Raw genomic sequence first — 15,750 nt, 5'->3', positions numbered from 1 at the left:
AGTAGTGGAATTAGCTACAAACAATATGTCAGGAGACAATCAGACAGCACTCCAATTGCCAAAGCATGAAAGGTTATAGACCTCGTGTTGGCAAATGGGATTACTGTAGATGTACAAAAAGATCAGCACGAGTGTGGTGAGCTGAAAGTCCCACTTCTGCGCTATCTGACTGTTATGGCCTTGGCCACATCTGGCTCTCATGCAAACACTAGTAGTCTATGAAACTGAGAATGTGCATATTTCTACAGAGCTACAAATGAATCATTTTCTCTCCTATGATACTACCCACTATACAATCAAATATAGTACCCAAAACTGCCCAATATGAGTGGAACAAAAATATAATGCTTGATTGATAATTACAAAATTTACTATTTGAATCGCCTGAATGCTCATGTCATCAACCAAAATTTAAATCAAAGATGCATGTCACTATTTAAAAGATCTTGTCTCAGATTTTAAAAAAACATAAATGAGGCTAACATTATGCCAGTTTAACTGGCTTTCAAATTACTCTTAAGTATATATTGTATGAGCTATGTTGATTAAGTACAACTTTGGTCCCTAGATTTTAAAAGTCAATTGTTTCCTGGCAGAATCTTGATGACACAGAAGGCGCTGCTACAAAAGGCAAGGCAGAGATGGATATAGATCTAGTGTGGGCAGACAAAATGAGTGTAGATGGGAGAAAAGGTTGAGAAAGATGAGGTGGGCCAAAGGGCTTGTTTCTCTACTGTATGACTCATGACAAATAAATATGTTCAATATGCACATAATCAGGGCCAGTAATAGACATCTTGTTTAAAACATCATTATTCTTGTATTTTATCAAGATTGTCACATGTTGATCACTAAGTGACACATAAAAAACAAAATAATTTGCAGGAGAGAGAACAATTAATTATCCAATTATCTTAGACTTGGTTGCTCCAATGCACCTCTATGTGGCTGAGGAACAACAGGGAAAGCCACTCTTTGCAAAGTTGCTTTCAGAAAGGATCATAATCTACATATGCATGCATGACAAATCTTTAAACAGTAACGTTAAACACACCTTTATATTGTACTAACGCTATATCTAGTACTTGATAACTTGGAATGTACACAGCTGAAGAAAATATTTGGCCTGAAATGAATATGCTAAGCGTATTCTACAGAGGAAAACATAAATTTCCAGTGCCATGTAATACACAAAAAAATGCACATTCCACATGAACATTGCAATGCTGAAACTGGCAATTATAAAGGAAAACATATTATGTTAGTTTTCCATTCCTTTGAAAGCAAACTTAGATTTATCCAAACAAGATTATTAAGAACATAAGACACAGGAGCTGAATTAGGCTATTCGGCCCTACAGTCTGCTCTGCCATTCCATCAGTCCTCTCAATCCTGTTGACCTGCCTTCTCGCCTTAACTTTTTTCAGCCTGACTAATCAGGAACCCATAAACCCCCATTTTAAATACACTCAATGACTTGACCTCCACAGCCATCATGACAATGAATTCCACAGATTCACTGCACTCTGGACAAAGAAATTCCTTCTTATTTCCATTCTAAATGGACATCCCTCTGTTCTAAAGCTGTGCTCTCTGGTCCGAAACTTGCTACTATAGGAAACATCCTCTCCACATCCACTCCATCTGGGCTTTTCAATATTTGATACGTTTCAATAATATCCCCCTCATTCTTCCTAACTCCAGTGAGAATAGGCCCAGAGCCAAACACTCGTCATATGTTACCCTTTTCATTCCCGGAATCAACCTCACAAACCTAGTCTGGAAACGTTCCAAAGCCAGCACATCTTTTCGTAGATAAGGAGCCCAAAACTACTCACAATACTTCAAGTGCAATCTGACCAATGCCTTTTTAAAGCCTCAGCATTATATTCTACTCCTCCCAAAATAAACGCTAAAATTGCATTTGTCTTCCATACCACCAACTCGTCCTACAAAGTGGTTGATTGGCAGAAGACAAAGAGTGAGGAGAAAGGGAGCCTTTTCTGGTTGGCTGCCAGTGACTGGTGGTGTTCCACAGGGGTCTCTGTTGGGACAAATTCTTTTCAAGTTATATGTCAATGATTTGGATGATGGCTTTGTTGCAAAGTTTGAAGATGATATGAAGCTAGATGAAGGGGCCAGTAGCTCTGAGGAAGTACAGGTTTCAGAAGGACTTAGAGAGATGAGAAGGATAGGCAAAGAAGTGGGAAATGGAATACAGTATCAGGAGGTGTATGGTCATGCACTTAAAATAAAATAGAAATAAAAGCAGACTATTTTCTAAGTGGAGGGAAAACACAAAAAACGGAGGTGCAAAGGGACTTGGGAGTCCTTGTAAAGGATTCCTTAATGCTTAATTTGCTTCTTAAGTCTGTGGTGAGCAAGGAAATTGCAATATTCATTTCAAGAGCACTAGAATGTAAAAGCAAGGATATAATGTTGAGATTTTATAAAGCACTGGTGAATTCTCACATGGAGTATTGCGAGCAGTTTTGAGCCCCTTATCTTCGAAAGGGTGTGCTAGAACTGGAGAGGGTTCAAAGGAAGTTCATGAATATGATTCAAGTATTGAATGGCTTGTCATATGAAGAGCGTTTAATGGCTCTGGGTCTGTATTTACTGAAATTCAGAAAAATGAGGTGTGACCTCATTGAAACCTATTGAATGGTGAAAGGCCTTGATATAGGGGATGTGGAGAGGATGTTTCTTATGATGGGAAAGTCTAAGACCAGAGGACACAGCCTCAAAATAGAAGGGTGTCCTTTTGGTATGCAGATGAGGAGTAATTTCTTTAACCAGAGTGGAATCCTTTGCTACAGGCAGCAGTTGAGACCAAGTCATTATGTATATTTAAGGCAGAGGTCGATAGATATTTGATTGGTTAGGACATGAAGGGAGCAACCTTTCCTTTGTTAGAACTACCATACTTATGCTTTCTGATACTCTCAAGTATCTGACGTACTGTCAGTGTCTTCCACAGTGAAGACTGATGCATAATACTTACAAAGTTTATCTGCCATTTCCTTATCCCCCATTACTACCTCTCCAGCATCATTTTCCAGCGATCCAAAATCCACTTTCACTTCAGTTTTACTCTTTATACATTACTGTGCAAAGGTTAACTTACAGATAAACAAAAACTTGGTTACTAAAATCTTTTGCACAGTACTGTATTTGTCAACATGGAGTAGAGGGCACTTTGGAGTCTGGCAGGAGCAAAGGATGTTGGGAATGGCAAGAATGGAGTGCCGCGGGAGGATTTTGGGACATGTGGCAGTGAAGGAGTTTAGGGGGCAGAGGGTGATGTGGGTATAGACACACCGAGCCCTGAGACACAAGGCAAGGTCATTTGATTCCAAACGACTGGTTAATTGATCATTACAGAATGTCTTTCTGGTCCTTCCCCCTCCTTCTCTCTCCCTTTTCCTTTTTGCAACCATGATTCACCTGTCCCTTCCCGCTCTCAGGCCACAACAGAAACCCATATCAGAATTAAGTTTATCCTCACTTCATAAAATTTGTTTTTTTTTGCAACAGCAGTACAGTGCAATACATAAGATTACAATAGTACTGTGCAAAAGTCTTAGATATAATATATATCTATCTAGAGTGCCTAAGAATTTTGCACAGTACTCTGTATATCTGAAAAAAATGTTTAGTATCCTGTTATATTATTAGCTACTTTACCTTCATATTTCATCTTTTTCTCCTTATGGCTTTTTTTAAGTTGCCTTGTTGGTTTTTTAAAGCTTCCTAATCCTCTAGCTACCCACTAATTTTTGCAGTATTATATGCTCTATCTTTTCTTTTTATGCTACCTTTGACTTTTCCTGTCAGCCATGGTTCTGTCAATCTCCCTTTAGAATCCTTCTTTGTCGTTGGGGTGTATTTATCCTGCACCTTCTGAATTTTAGATTGTGAGGACACTCAGTCCTCATTTATTGTCATTTAGCAATGCATGCATTAAGAAATGATACAATGTTCCTCCAGTATGATATCACAAAAACACAAGACAGACCAAGAGTAACATACAAAAACCACATAATTATAACATAGAGTTAAAACAGTGCAAAGCAATGCCATAATTTGATAAGGGCAGACCATGGACACGGTAAATGAAAGTCTCAAATTCCTCGACAGCCCATCATCTCACGTAGACGGTAGGAGGAAGAAAAACTCTTCCTGCCATGAACCTCCAGCGCCGCAAAGCTTCCCGATGCAGCCTCTGGAAGCATCCGACCACAGCCAACTCTGAGTCCGTCCGAAAAACTTTGAGCCTCCAACCAGCCCTCCGACACCGAGCACCATCTCTGCTGAGCACTTTGACCCCGGCCCCGGCCACCAAGCAACAGGCAAAGCCGAGGATTCGGGGCCTTCCTCTCCGGAGATTTTCTGATCGCACAGTAGCAGCGGCAGCAAAACAGGCATGTCAGAAGTTTCACCAGATGTTCCTCCATGCTTCTCACGTCCGTCCCCATCAAATCAGGATTATGCATGGCCCCTACTTACAGATAACAGATATTTGTTCCTGGAGTGGCCACACACGCTACCGTCACGCCGCCATTTTCTCTCAGCAGAGTCCTGAAACTCCTGACATTACTGTTCTGCAGTCATCCCTGCTAGTGTCCACTTTCAATCAACTTTGGCCAGCTCCTCTCTCATGCCTCTATAATTCCCTTTACCCCACTATAATACTGATGCAACTGACTTTCAAACTATCATATTATGATCACTGTCTCCTAAGGATTCTTTTACCTTAAGCTCGCTAATCAAATCTGGTTCATTACACTCCACCCATTCCAGAAATGCCTTTCCCCTAGTGGGCTCAACCATAAGCTGCTGTAAAAACCCATCTCAATGCATTCTACAATCCCTTCTCTCAGGATCCAGCCCCAACCTGATCTTCCCAATCTACCTGCATACTGAAATTTTCCACGACCATCGTAACATTGCCCTTTCTACATGCATTTGCTATCACCCGTTATAATTTACATCCCACAACCTGGCCACTGTTTGGGGGCCTGCATATATCCATCAGGGTCTTTTTACCTTTGCAGTTTCTTAAATCTACCCACAAGGATTCTACATCTTCCAATCCTATGTCACCTTTCTAAAGATTTGATTTAATTATTCTGCTAGTAGCTTCAATGATAGAAAATTACTTGTTTTTACACAATTGCAAAAATATAATCTATGGTTTACTCTAAGCTGGAAATTCCATAGAATAACTATGTATAGATAACTTTTAAATCAAAATTCACTATTTATACATCAGTGGATACAAGTGCAAAATTACATACTAATATAGTCATTGCTCCAAACTTATTCAGCATTTCTATCAATTAATTTTACTACTTTATTCCCTTCACAATCAGTTGAATAAAAATGTCACCACAGGTCCATGGCTCTACTTTCTTCAGATCTAACAGAATTAACAGCAAACCAAGTGTTTTTGTCAGAGCCAATAGAATTCTGTCAGATCCTCTGCAAGTACTGAGCAACTAATACAAAAGCAGCCCAGGATGCGATATAGGTTAGCTTTAGGGCAATAACAAAGCACAGGAGTCTAGAACTAATTGTAAGAGGGGGAGGAATCAAACAAGAATCTTTCTCAGCCAAGATCTCCAGAAGAGGTATATCTGTACAGATACAGATCACCATATATATTGTTTGGTTCTGATGTGAATTGAATCGATTACTTACATTCTTCACGTACATGAGGAGTAAAAATCTTTGTTACACCTCCGTCTAGATGTGCAATTTATAGTAACTTATAATAAATAGTATGTACAACAATATAACATAGAAATACAGTTGTGTCTGTGTGAATTAATCAGTGTGATGGTGTGGTGTAAAAAGCTGTCCCAGAACCTGCTGGTCCCAGCTTTTATGCTGTGGTACCACTTCCTGGATGGTAGTAGCTGGAACAATTTGTGGTTGGGTATCATTACAGACTAGACCAGTGACACCTAAAGTGGGTGATATTGCCCTCCTCAGGGTGATGGCGGTTTCAAAGGGCAAATAACAGGGACAGTGGGGAGGCACTCAGTAGCAAGGGGATATCTGATGGAACGCAGGTTTAAGATATGAATTACTTACTGTAAGCATTTGATTTTCAGTGCCTCATAAATTAATGATCACAATCACCTCATCTCTTGCTAACCTACTGTTCTCTTAGACTACTCAAAGCTTGCTAAAGCTGTTGAAAAACAATATGACAGTTCTGCATCTGGCATATCATACGAAATCCAGAATGAAGTTGTGTTATTTCCAGGCCCAGCCCGCACATTATTGCCATTCATGACTGTAGTGCAGTGTTGACTTGTAAGATTCCCCTACTCTAATTATGCAGTGACATATTTTCTGTAAATTAGAGTACAGCATTCAACATGGTAAAGTTCTGCTCTGTCAAATGGCCTTGATTGCATTTCTCTACCCACAGGTGAACTGAGATATTGCTGCCTAGCTTTATGTACATTCAAGCAGTCAGGTTTTGCCTCAGCTATATGATAACATCATAACTTTCCCTTTATTAACTGTAACTCTTGAGGTTGGACTTAAACAATAGTCAATTGTCTGTGGTCACTAATCCACAACAAAAATGACAGAAGCATAACAAACCAAAAAGATGTATAGTGTAGAGTATCTGAAATAAGGATTTACATGAGCACCAAGCAACCAACAGCGTCAGTTGTACGAAAATGATTTTTTCAAATGAGACAACGAAACCATCCAGGCTCTTTGCAAATTTGAAAGAGAATACACACTTGATAAAGCAAATGTTTTCAACCACCTTGTGAAAACTTTCAGAAATGGAAAATACTTCAAAACTTGTTTGCCAGCACCTTACAACAAAGTGGTGATGATTTCCATGCTTCATAGAACATTACAGGTGCTTTGGCCAACCATGTAACCTACTCTAGAAACTGCCTTGAATTACCCCAGCACACAGCCTTCTATTTTTCTAAGCTCCATGTACCATCTAAGAGTTTCCTACAAGATCCTATTGCATCCACCTCCACCACTGTCGCCTGCAGTGCATTCCACGCACCCACCACTCCGTGTGAAAAACTTACCCCGACATCCCCTCTGTACCTATTTCCAAGCACCTTAAAACTATGTGTTAGCCATTTTAGCCCTGGGAAAAAAAATCTTCTGGCTATTCACATAATCAATCCCTCTCATCACCTTATACACATACATCTTCAAACATCTTCTCATTGCTCAATGTTAAATCTGGAAAGCGTCATACAATTGGAGAAGAACTGACTCTGCCAGCAGTAAGGGAGGTTCTGAGTACAGTTTTGCATAGGTCACTAACCCAAATAATTAAAGCAATTCCACTCAGCAACAATTCTGTTCAAAGACGAATAGATGAAATATCTATGAATACGTAAGTCACATTGTGCGCCATACTTAGAACCACAGAATTTGCTCTGCAGTTGATGATCAACTTTGCCAAGCAACAAATTTTTGCTTCTTGGTTATGTTTACTTCATAAAAGATAAAAGGATGGTTCAAGAGTTGTTATTTGCAAGAAGACTAGAAACACAAGAAGGGAGAGTCGATATTTAGTAAGGTTGAGCAATTTTGTCAAAGAGAAGGCCATCCTGCTCACCAGCATTCTTGCTTGTACAACAGATGGGCACTGGGTTATTACTTTCTTGTAAAAAGCTATATCTAACATATTTACCATCCCTAGACAACACTCCGTCACAAAAAACATAAGTGATCGGCTGCACAAATCATTAAATACTACTATCATAGCAATAAATAAAATCAAGTCCAATGTTCTCAATTCTCAACTATTTTGGAAGCTTTGTATGGAGAACTATGTACAGTTTGAATGCTTGCTGTTGCACACAGAAGTCAAATGGCTCACAGAGCAAATCAACCCACGATGCTTGTACGTGATATTTGAAACTATAATAAAATTCTTTGAAGATTTGAATGCCTCATTCAATAATCAACTTAAGAATATTAGGCATGACATCCCTTAATTATAATTATTCACAAAGTTTAATGAAATCAATCCTCAATTGCAAAGAAATGATGTGAATCTTATCAAAGTCAAATCAGTCATCTCCACAGTTCTGTACAGGTAAACCTTATTTAAGTGCAACAATGGCTGTTGCAACCTTCCCGATTTCCAATCCTCTAAGCTGTAAAAGAAAGAAAGAATACTGGATGATGATCTTCAAGTATACTGTGCCTGTCATGTATTCATGTATATTTTGACCCTTATGAGTTGCAGTCAAGTCTCTGTGTTATGTACTTAACATAACGGAGACAGCATTCTGGGTAGGTGATGTACAAGCAAAGCAAACCACTGCACATTTGTTCCTTACCTCTTCATCTCTCATATATGTCATTCATGGCCACCGAGCTTCCCAGTACCACAAACGTTACTGCCGGTGACGAGGTGACAAGTCCTCGTGCGGTGTTTGTTGTTCTGTTCCCTTTGGCAAGAAAAGTCCATGTGCAACGCTGGCGGTGTATCACTGTGTATGTGGATGAGCAAGAATGGAAACAGCAGCAGGAAGCATGGCGAGTTAAGAATCCGAAGGGAGAGAGAACAGGATGGTTAAATAAAACAAATAAGAGGGAGCGACTGAGATGGATTACTATTTATCGTTTCTGGAACATGATAATGCTTGAAAATGGCATCAATGTTTGGAAGTATGAAGCTGTATGATGAAACGACAAAACAATGTTCATATACTGAAAGATTTGAATAGTTTACATGGGCAAATCAAATTTCAGATGTTATTCATGTTCCAACTATGCAGACTGTGATCGGTGCAAAAACAGTTAATTTATTACACAGACCAGAGCAACCTGCTCAGCCTGGTGATAAGTCTTAGGAGGGCATAGTTAAAGAAACACAATTCATCTAAATTCTTGAATATTGCTGAGAGGTTTAGATTTCATAAAAGGAATGAAGAGGATCTATTTCTTAGTTTGTGGCAGTGCTGAAGCAACTGTCAACACTGTGATTTTGGGCAGTCGCTGAATGACACATTACATGATAGACTTGAATGTGTTTTGCCTAATGAGGCAATTCAAAAAAGTTTGCTTAGAGAAGACAGACTAACATTACAGAAGGAAACTGAGATTAGTACAGCTATGGAGATGGCAGCTAAAGAAGCACAGCTATTAAGTACATCTTCCCAAGTTCATAAAGTTTCTACTGACTTTAAGAATAAGACTCTATTGACAACCAATGTTACCATTGTGGCAAAACTGGGCATTTAGCAAAAGAATACTGGTATAAGGATTTATATTACAGTACTGAAGATGTAGCAAAATGGGACATACTGAATGCACCTGTAAAATTAAAAAGACACTATCAACCAAACACACTGTAATAAAGAAAAATTACTTTTGGAAAAATAAAAAGAATCCTGTGAACAGGATGGAAAGACTGAGGGCAGACTGAGTAACTCTCACTGTTATTGAAGAAACCTTACATGTTTTATCTGTTTCAGGACACAAAGACAGCTATTGAGTGACGCTGTGGTTAGATGGGGCCACTGTGAGGACGCAGGTGAACGTGGGTGCTACAGTATCATTGAAGTCAGAGGTAGTTTATGAACAAAAATTGCAGTCTCTTACTCCAGAAAGGCAAGATTGACTTCAAAGACTTACAGTGGTGAGGCTGCTCCAGAGGGGAAGTAGTACGTGTTACAGCGTGGAACATGTAGATGACTTACATGCAAAATAAACCACTGCACATTTGTTCCCCACTTCTCCATCTCTCATGTGTGTAACTGATGGTCACCCAGCTTCTTAGTGACACAAACATAACAATACCCACCTGAGTGAGCTGCAGAAATACATGTCATGTCAGAGAGATTTTAGGATCTTCTCTGAAAAGGAGGTTCAAAAAAAAAATCATATCAAGACTTTTGGTTGCAGAAAGAAATCTCTGAACGCTACCCTGCACTGTGGACAAAGGTCAAGATATGTTTTATTGACTTTCCAACATCATATTTAGTGGAGCACGGTTTCAGTGCAGCTGGCCAACTTCTTTCAAAGCTACAAAACAGACTGCAAATTACTGAATGAGGGGAACTGAGGCTCCTTCTGAATGACATTCAGCATGACTTTGAAAAGCTAATATCACTGCACAAAGCCCATCTATCTCATTGAAAGGTAGTGAATAGTTGGACTATTATTGTACGCTCGAAAATTATTGATGAAAATCGTTGGGTTGTAATTAAATAAACAGATCATTTTATTTGCAGCTTTAAATAGATTTGAATAATTTTTGCAATTATTTGTCACTGCTTTGAACTTGCAGTCCCTATTTTCTTTCACTGTGCACCTTAAATTAAAATTATTTACAGTTTTTAAATAAATGGCCGGACTGGGAGAGGGCGGCACTGGGATGTGACCTGGAAGCCAAAGGGGCAGGAACCCAAAGAAGTTTGGGAATCAGTGGTCTAGATGTAACAAAGCAGTTAGGTTGATCAAGAGCAGGCTGCTGATACTGTGGAAGCATGGCAAGCAGTTCGTCACCACCTTACATGAAGAATAGGCAGGAAGGGGGAATTAAATAATTCATCAATTAGTTTTGATGTTCATTAAAGTGACATATACATCTCACAAAAAACTCAGAATAAAATATGCATAGTCAGGCCACCTAAAAATTGACAAATTTTGCAGCAGTCATGAGGCAATAAGTCAATTCAGAAAATACTCAAAGATGTGTTAAAACGGTAACATAAGATGGCATTCACCAATCAGTCAAATTTGTGTGATTTATGACATTCTGGAACTTCTCCAGTAGATCACACTTATTCTATGGGATATCTCGCTTCAACATTTTGAAAATACAAAACATAGAAAAATGCAGCCCAGGAGCAGTCCCTTTGGCCCCAATATTGTGCCAAATCAATTAGAATAGTAATCAAATGACCAATTAAACTAATCCTCTCTGCCTACATAATGGCCATATAAATTCCATTTTCCCAACATTCATATGTCCATCTAAGTGTCTCTTTAAACTCTGAAATGTGGCTACCCAGGCAGCACATTCCAGGCACCCACCACTCTGTAGAAAAAGACTTCCCCTCCCATTTCCTTTGAAATTACCCCCTTTCACCTTAAATGCATGCCTTCTGGTATTAACTTGGTATCAAAAAGAATGGAATGACAGTAACTTCAGAGTTTTCAGCAGCTGGCCTGCCCCCAGCTTTCAGTATTAAAGGCTTCACACCCAAGCCAAGTCATTCATGAATTCAGAACAAAGTAAAATCTTACCCTCTCCAATTATCATCTCCATTTTTCACACTGTCGTCATTATACAAGTTATAGTCTGATTTTTTTTTTACTTGCTTATTGCGCATTCAGATCAACGGCGAACCCAGTTAAATGCCAACATCTGGGTTAATCCCCCGCCCCCTCGAAACTGCTTCAAATTAGTACTTTTTGCCTTAATTAAATTGGTCCAAATCCTAGCAGTAAACACTGGCACTCATCAGGGTCAGTGTCATCACAGATGTACAAAAGCCGCGTCTTGAGCTAGACAAAGGAATCAACGCGGCTATTTGCAAATTGGTCAATGAGCTTAAAAAAAATTCACTTGAAGTGTGTTAAAAAAAAAGAGAGAGCTGGCTGCCCCTGCTCCCAGCACCATCTGGCATGCAGGTGGGTGGATTTTGCAGCAACTCTCCCTTTGTGACCATCAGCACTGCTGACACGCTGTTTGTAAGGAAGCGAAGCTGAGCCGAAGCGAGCAGGCTGGGCGCAGGCGCACTCGGGCACCGGGAACTCTGTGCAAGAGCCGAAGCCACTGCAGCACAAGACACCAATCCCCTTTCCTATGCAAAAACAGTAATACCGTGAGTTGATCCGTTGGCTGGAGGAGGAGGCGGGTCACACGTATTTGCGGTGAAATACCCTGTCACTTACTAATAATCCTTAGCAACGTAGCGCTGTTCTCCATGAATATTGTGCATTATTCCAGAATGCGTAGTTCAATAAAAACGTGTTCGTAAAGATGGGGTGAATGAGAACATAAATAAATCCCCCTTCCCCGTGCAGATAACCTACATAAATGAAACCGTTTTCACTTAACCACCATATATTTTATTGCTTCCGTGAAAGTGTGTTTCAATCGATTTTAGATTACAATAAGTTAAATTGAAAGCTCGGTATGTTATAAATTGTATCTATATTGGTCTGTAAACGTGCGTCGAATCGAAACATAATTCAGAAATTAAGTAAATGCTGAACAGAACAAAAGAGATTGTTCAACCTCTCCCCCTCCCCTCTATAATCAGCTGCAGACAACCATCAATGGACCGGCGGCTCAATTAAGAGACGCACAATTTTCCTGAGATTTCTAAAGGCAAACAAAGACATGCCAGGTAATGCGTATTTTTGCCTCCGCGGAAAAAACCTGTCCAATTTATTTTGCTTCAAATGAAAATCCACCTCCAGGCGTAACTTATGTATGTGGCAAATACACTGCCTTTCGCTGTTGTTTGCAGAACAGTTCATGACCAAGAATGGATGATAGTGCTGAAAAGGACAGAATAGGACCAGGGAGAGAGGCTCAGGCACCGCCAATTTAACATGTGATGGGATTTTTAGCGGCACCAAATGTGCCAGGTTTCACCACTGAAAGGAGAAAGAAACAAAAGCAGCACCAGAGAAAACAACCAAGCCCCAGCTGCAGTATTCTGTACTGGTGCCGACTGTCAATGTTGCCCGTCATCCACCCTGGACCACAGACCCCTCACTAATCGCAATTCCCTCCCAGACTGCAGGAGCTTGCAATTCCCGGAGAGGCCGTCGCCACGGGTGTTCTAAGCATCAGAACAGACAAAAATAAAATTCAGAGTTTCATTTATCATCGCTTTCGCCTTACGATCCGCAACCTACCTGAGCTGCTGGACGTTCCGCTTGCCGGCTCGGCGCTGACCGACTGAGTCAGACAGAGAGCGAGGGCGGGGCTCCGCTCGAGGCGGAGGAGGGGGAGGCGCGCTCGCGCCCGGGCGGAAGGTGGGGGCGCGCGCACCCCGGCGTGGACGGGCGGCAGTGGCGCGCGCGCGCGTCCCCGGGAGTTGAAGCCGGAGCTCGCGCGCTGACGGCTACCGCCATCACCCCCCTGTTCGTGGTCGCGAGGGCGACCTGGGCATCGGAAGGTTGTCTGCACCCCGCTTGTGGAGCCAGGAGACCCAGCATCGCAGTGGAGAGGTATGAGGAGGTCTGCGGTGAACGTCCGCCCGAAGTCTCCGAGCTGGCAGGTCCTGATGTTGACTTGGTGCCGCTGCTGGTGTTCAAACCTTCTCAGCCTCGGCAGGCTTCAGTTTACAGCTTGGAAATTCTGCCATCTACTGCAACAACATCGCCAGCTTCAGCACAGGAGGAGAACCACATCTCTGCTTGATTCTAAAGTGAAGCGCATCTGAAGCAGAACTCTCCCGCTGACAGGTTCCGACTATCCTAGTTACACCTGGACTTTATTCTTCCAGCACCCAAACTCTTCTCACCTGCAACTGTGAGACTTCTCCCACTCTCTGTCCTGTTATCAGGTTCCTAGCCCTATGTCATTTTTATCATGGACATCCAAACGCTAGCTATCTCCATCCCGGAGATGATTCTTCCCTAAACAGAGATCCAAGCAGTCCCTTTCCACTGCCACTTCCATTTGCCTGGCCAAACTTAGTCGATTTGAACAACTTATTTAACTCTGTATTTCCTAACTTATTTTTGCTGTAAAAGAAAATGCAAAACAACATTGACAGATTGTGTTGCATCTATTACTTACTTAAGCCTTAATCCCTATTGGGGCATATGCTGCAACCACCAGCATGATCGAATCCTCTATCCTGCCAGTCATTCAGTTGCTCCAAATGTAGCTATCAAGGATCTTTCCTCTTCCAGGGTTGAGGTCTTTGGAGCTTCTGGTGGCACTTCTATAGCTCTGGGTCTTTACAGTTTGGCATAACTAACCCCATGCCCAACCCTCCCCCTTTTGCAGCTGTGTTTGGAACCATCTATGCCAAAGTTATAAGTATTTATGGACAAAAAAAAATTGTCAACAGTGCAGAGGCATATCCCTGCATCAGGACTGTGAACAGAATCCTTTGCTTATGAAGAGCCATTGAGTTGAAAAGTGGGATCTGATTCACGCCATTGATGCTGTGTGTTTCCAAAGTTTTTAGTCTCTGGATCTCCCTATCACCATTTTAGAGAGAATCCATTGCAAACCCACAACTGCCCAAAGCAAACTTGACTGCACTTCCAGCCACTTTGTAAGATCTTGATTCCATTTTCTACACCTTTGTAACGTACCACACAAAGAACACAATAAAATAGGAGCACGAATAGGCCACAGGGCCTCTCCAGCCTGACCCACTATTCAAATGATCACACCTGATTTATACTGGCCTCAACACCTCTTCTGTACCAGTCCCCATAATCTCAATTCCTCTATCTTTTAAATATTTATCTAGCTACACTTTAATGATCCAGAAACCGTACCCTCAGAAGCAGAGAATTCTACAAATTCACCACCCTCTGGGAGAAGGGATTTTCAATGCATTTCAGTATTAAATGACCAGTTCCTTTTTTTGTAACTATTGTATGCCCCCTCGCAACACATACAAAATACTGGAGGAACTCAGCAGGTCAGGCAGCATTGATGGAAATGAATAAACAGGCCCTTTGTCAGGACTGAAATGGAAGGGAGAAGAAGCCAGAAAAATAATGTTGGGGAAAGGTTAGGAGAATAGCTAGAAGGTGATAGATGAAGCCAAGTGGGAGAGGAAGGAATCTGATAGGAGTGGAGTGCAGCCCATAGGAGAAAGGGAAGGAGGAGGGGACCCTGGGGAAGGTGATAGGCAGGTAAGATGAGATAAGAGGCTAGAGTGGGAAACAGATAAAGAGGGGAGGGCAAGGGATTTTTTTTTTACCAGATGGAGAAATTGATATTCATACCATCACGTTGGAGGCTACCCAGACAGAATATAAGGAGTCCCCTTGTATGTGATTCTCCCATTGATAAAAAAATAGTATTTCAATATTTTATAACTCTGAATAATATCACTACTCATTTTCTAAACTCTGAGGAATATAACCACAAACTTTCTAGCATTTCTTAATAGAACAAACCTTTCAATCCCAGTAATTAGCCCAGTGGATCTCCTTTGGACTGCCTCCAATGCCACTATATCCTTTTACAGTTTAGTGGCGTCAAAACTGTGCACAGTATTCCATGTGTGGAAACCAGTAACAAAACTATAACTGTAACAAAACCTCCCAGAGTCAGAATCAGTTTGAATATCACTGGCATATGTCATGAATTTTTTTGTTTTGCACTAGTTTATTGCAATACATTATAATGAAAAATAAATTAAAATAAAAAGTATATACAGAGGATTTCAGTTAATTGGGACACATCGGGATTAGTACATTTTGGCCCAATTAAGCAGCTTCCCTAATTAGCTAAAGTTTCATGGAAATAGTTAAAAAGATATAAAAAAGGCATACATACTAAACTGACTAACAAATTATGTATTTTAATGTATTTAATTGGAACTTTATCAATACTACAATATTATAAAACTGTGCATGAGTTCTTAATAGTTATCGACAGAGGAATTCAGCATACACTACCGTGCTCTTTTGATTAACTAATATGAACAAAATCAGTGCAGACATTTTGTGTAGATAATGGACTGCCATCATCCTCCAAATCTTCATAGTAACATTCAAGAAGATTGTTGATACCTTCAG

General features: G+C 40.7%; 1 protein-coding gene across 1 annotated transcript in view; it reads right to left on the bottom strand.

The window, feature by feature from the left end:
* LOC132392746 (microtubule-associated protein 2-like) overlaps positions 1 to 12,926 on the bottom strand; it is a 286,090-nt gene extending 273,164 nt beyond the window's left edge. The window contains exon 1 of the mRNA XM_059967050.1: positions 12,892 to 12,926. The gene's annotated coding sequence lies outside the window, so the exon portion shown is untranslated. The remainder of the gene's footprint in view (positions 1 to 12,891) is intronic.
* Between the last annotated feature and the right edge of the window lie 2,824 nt (positions 12,927 to 15,750).

Source organism: Hypanus sabinus, chromosome 4 (assembly GCF_030144855.1).
Source record: "Hypanus sabinus isolate sHypSab1 chromosome 4, sHypSab1.hap1, whole genome shotgun sequence".
NCBI classification, from domain to species: Eukaryota; Metazoa; Chordata; class Chondrichthyes; order Myliobatiformes; family Dasyatidae; genus Hypanus; species Hypanus sabinus.
This window is presented reverse-complemented; position numbering and strand designations above follow the sequence as displayed.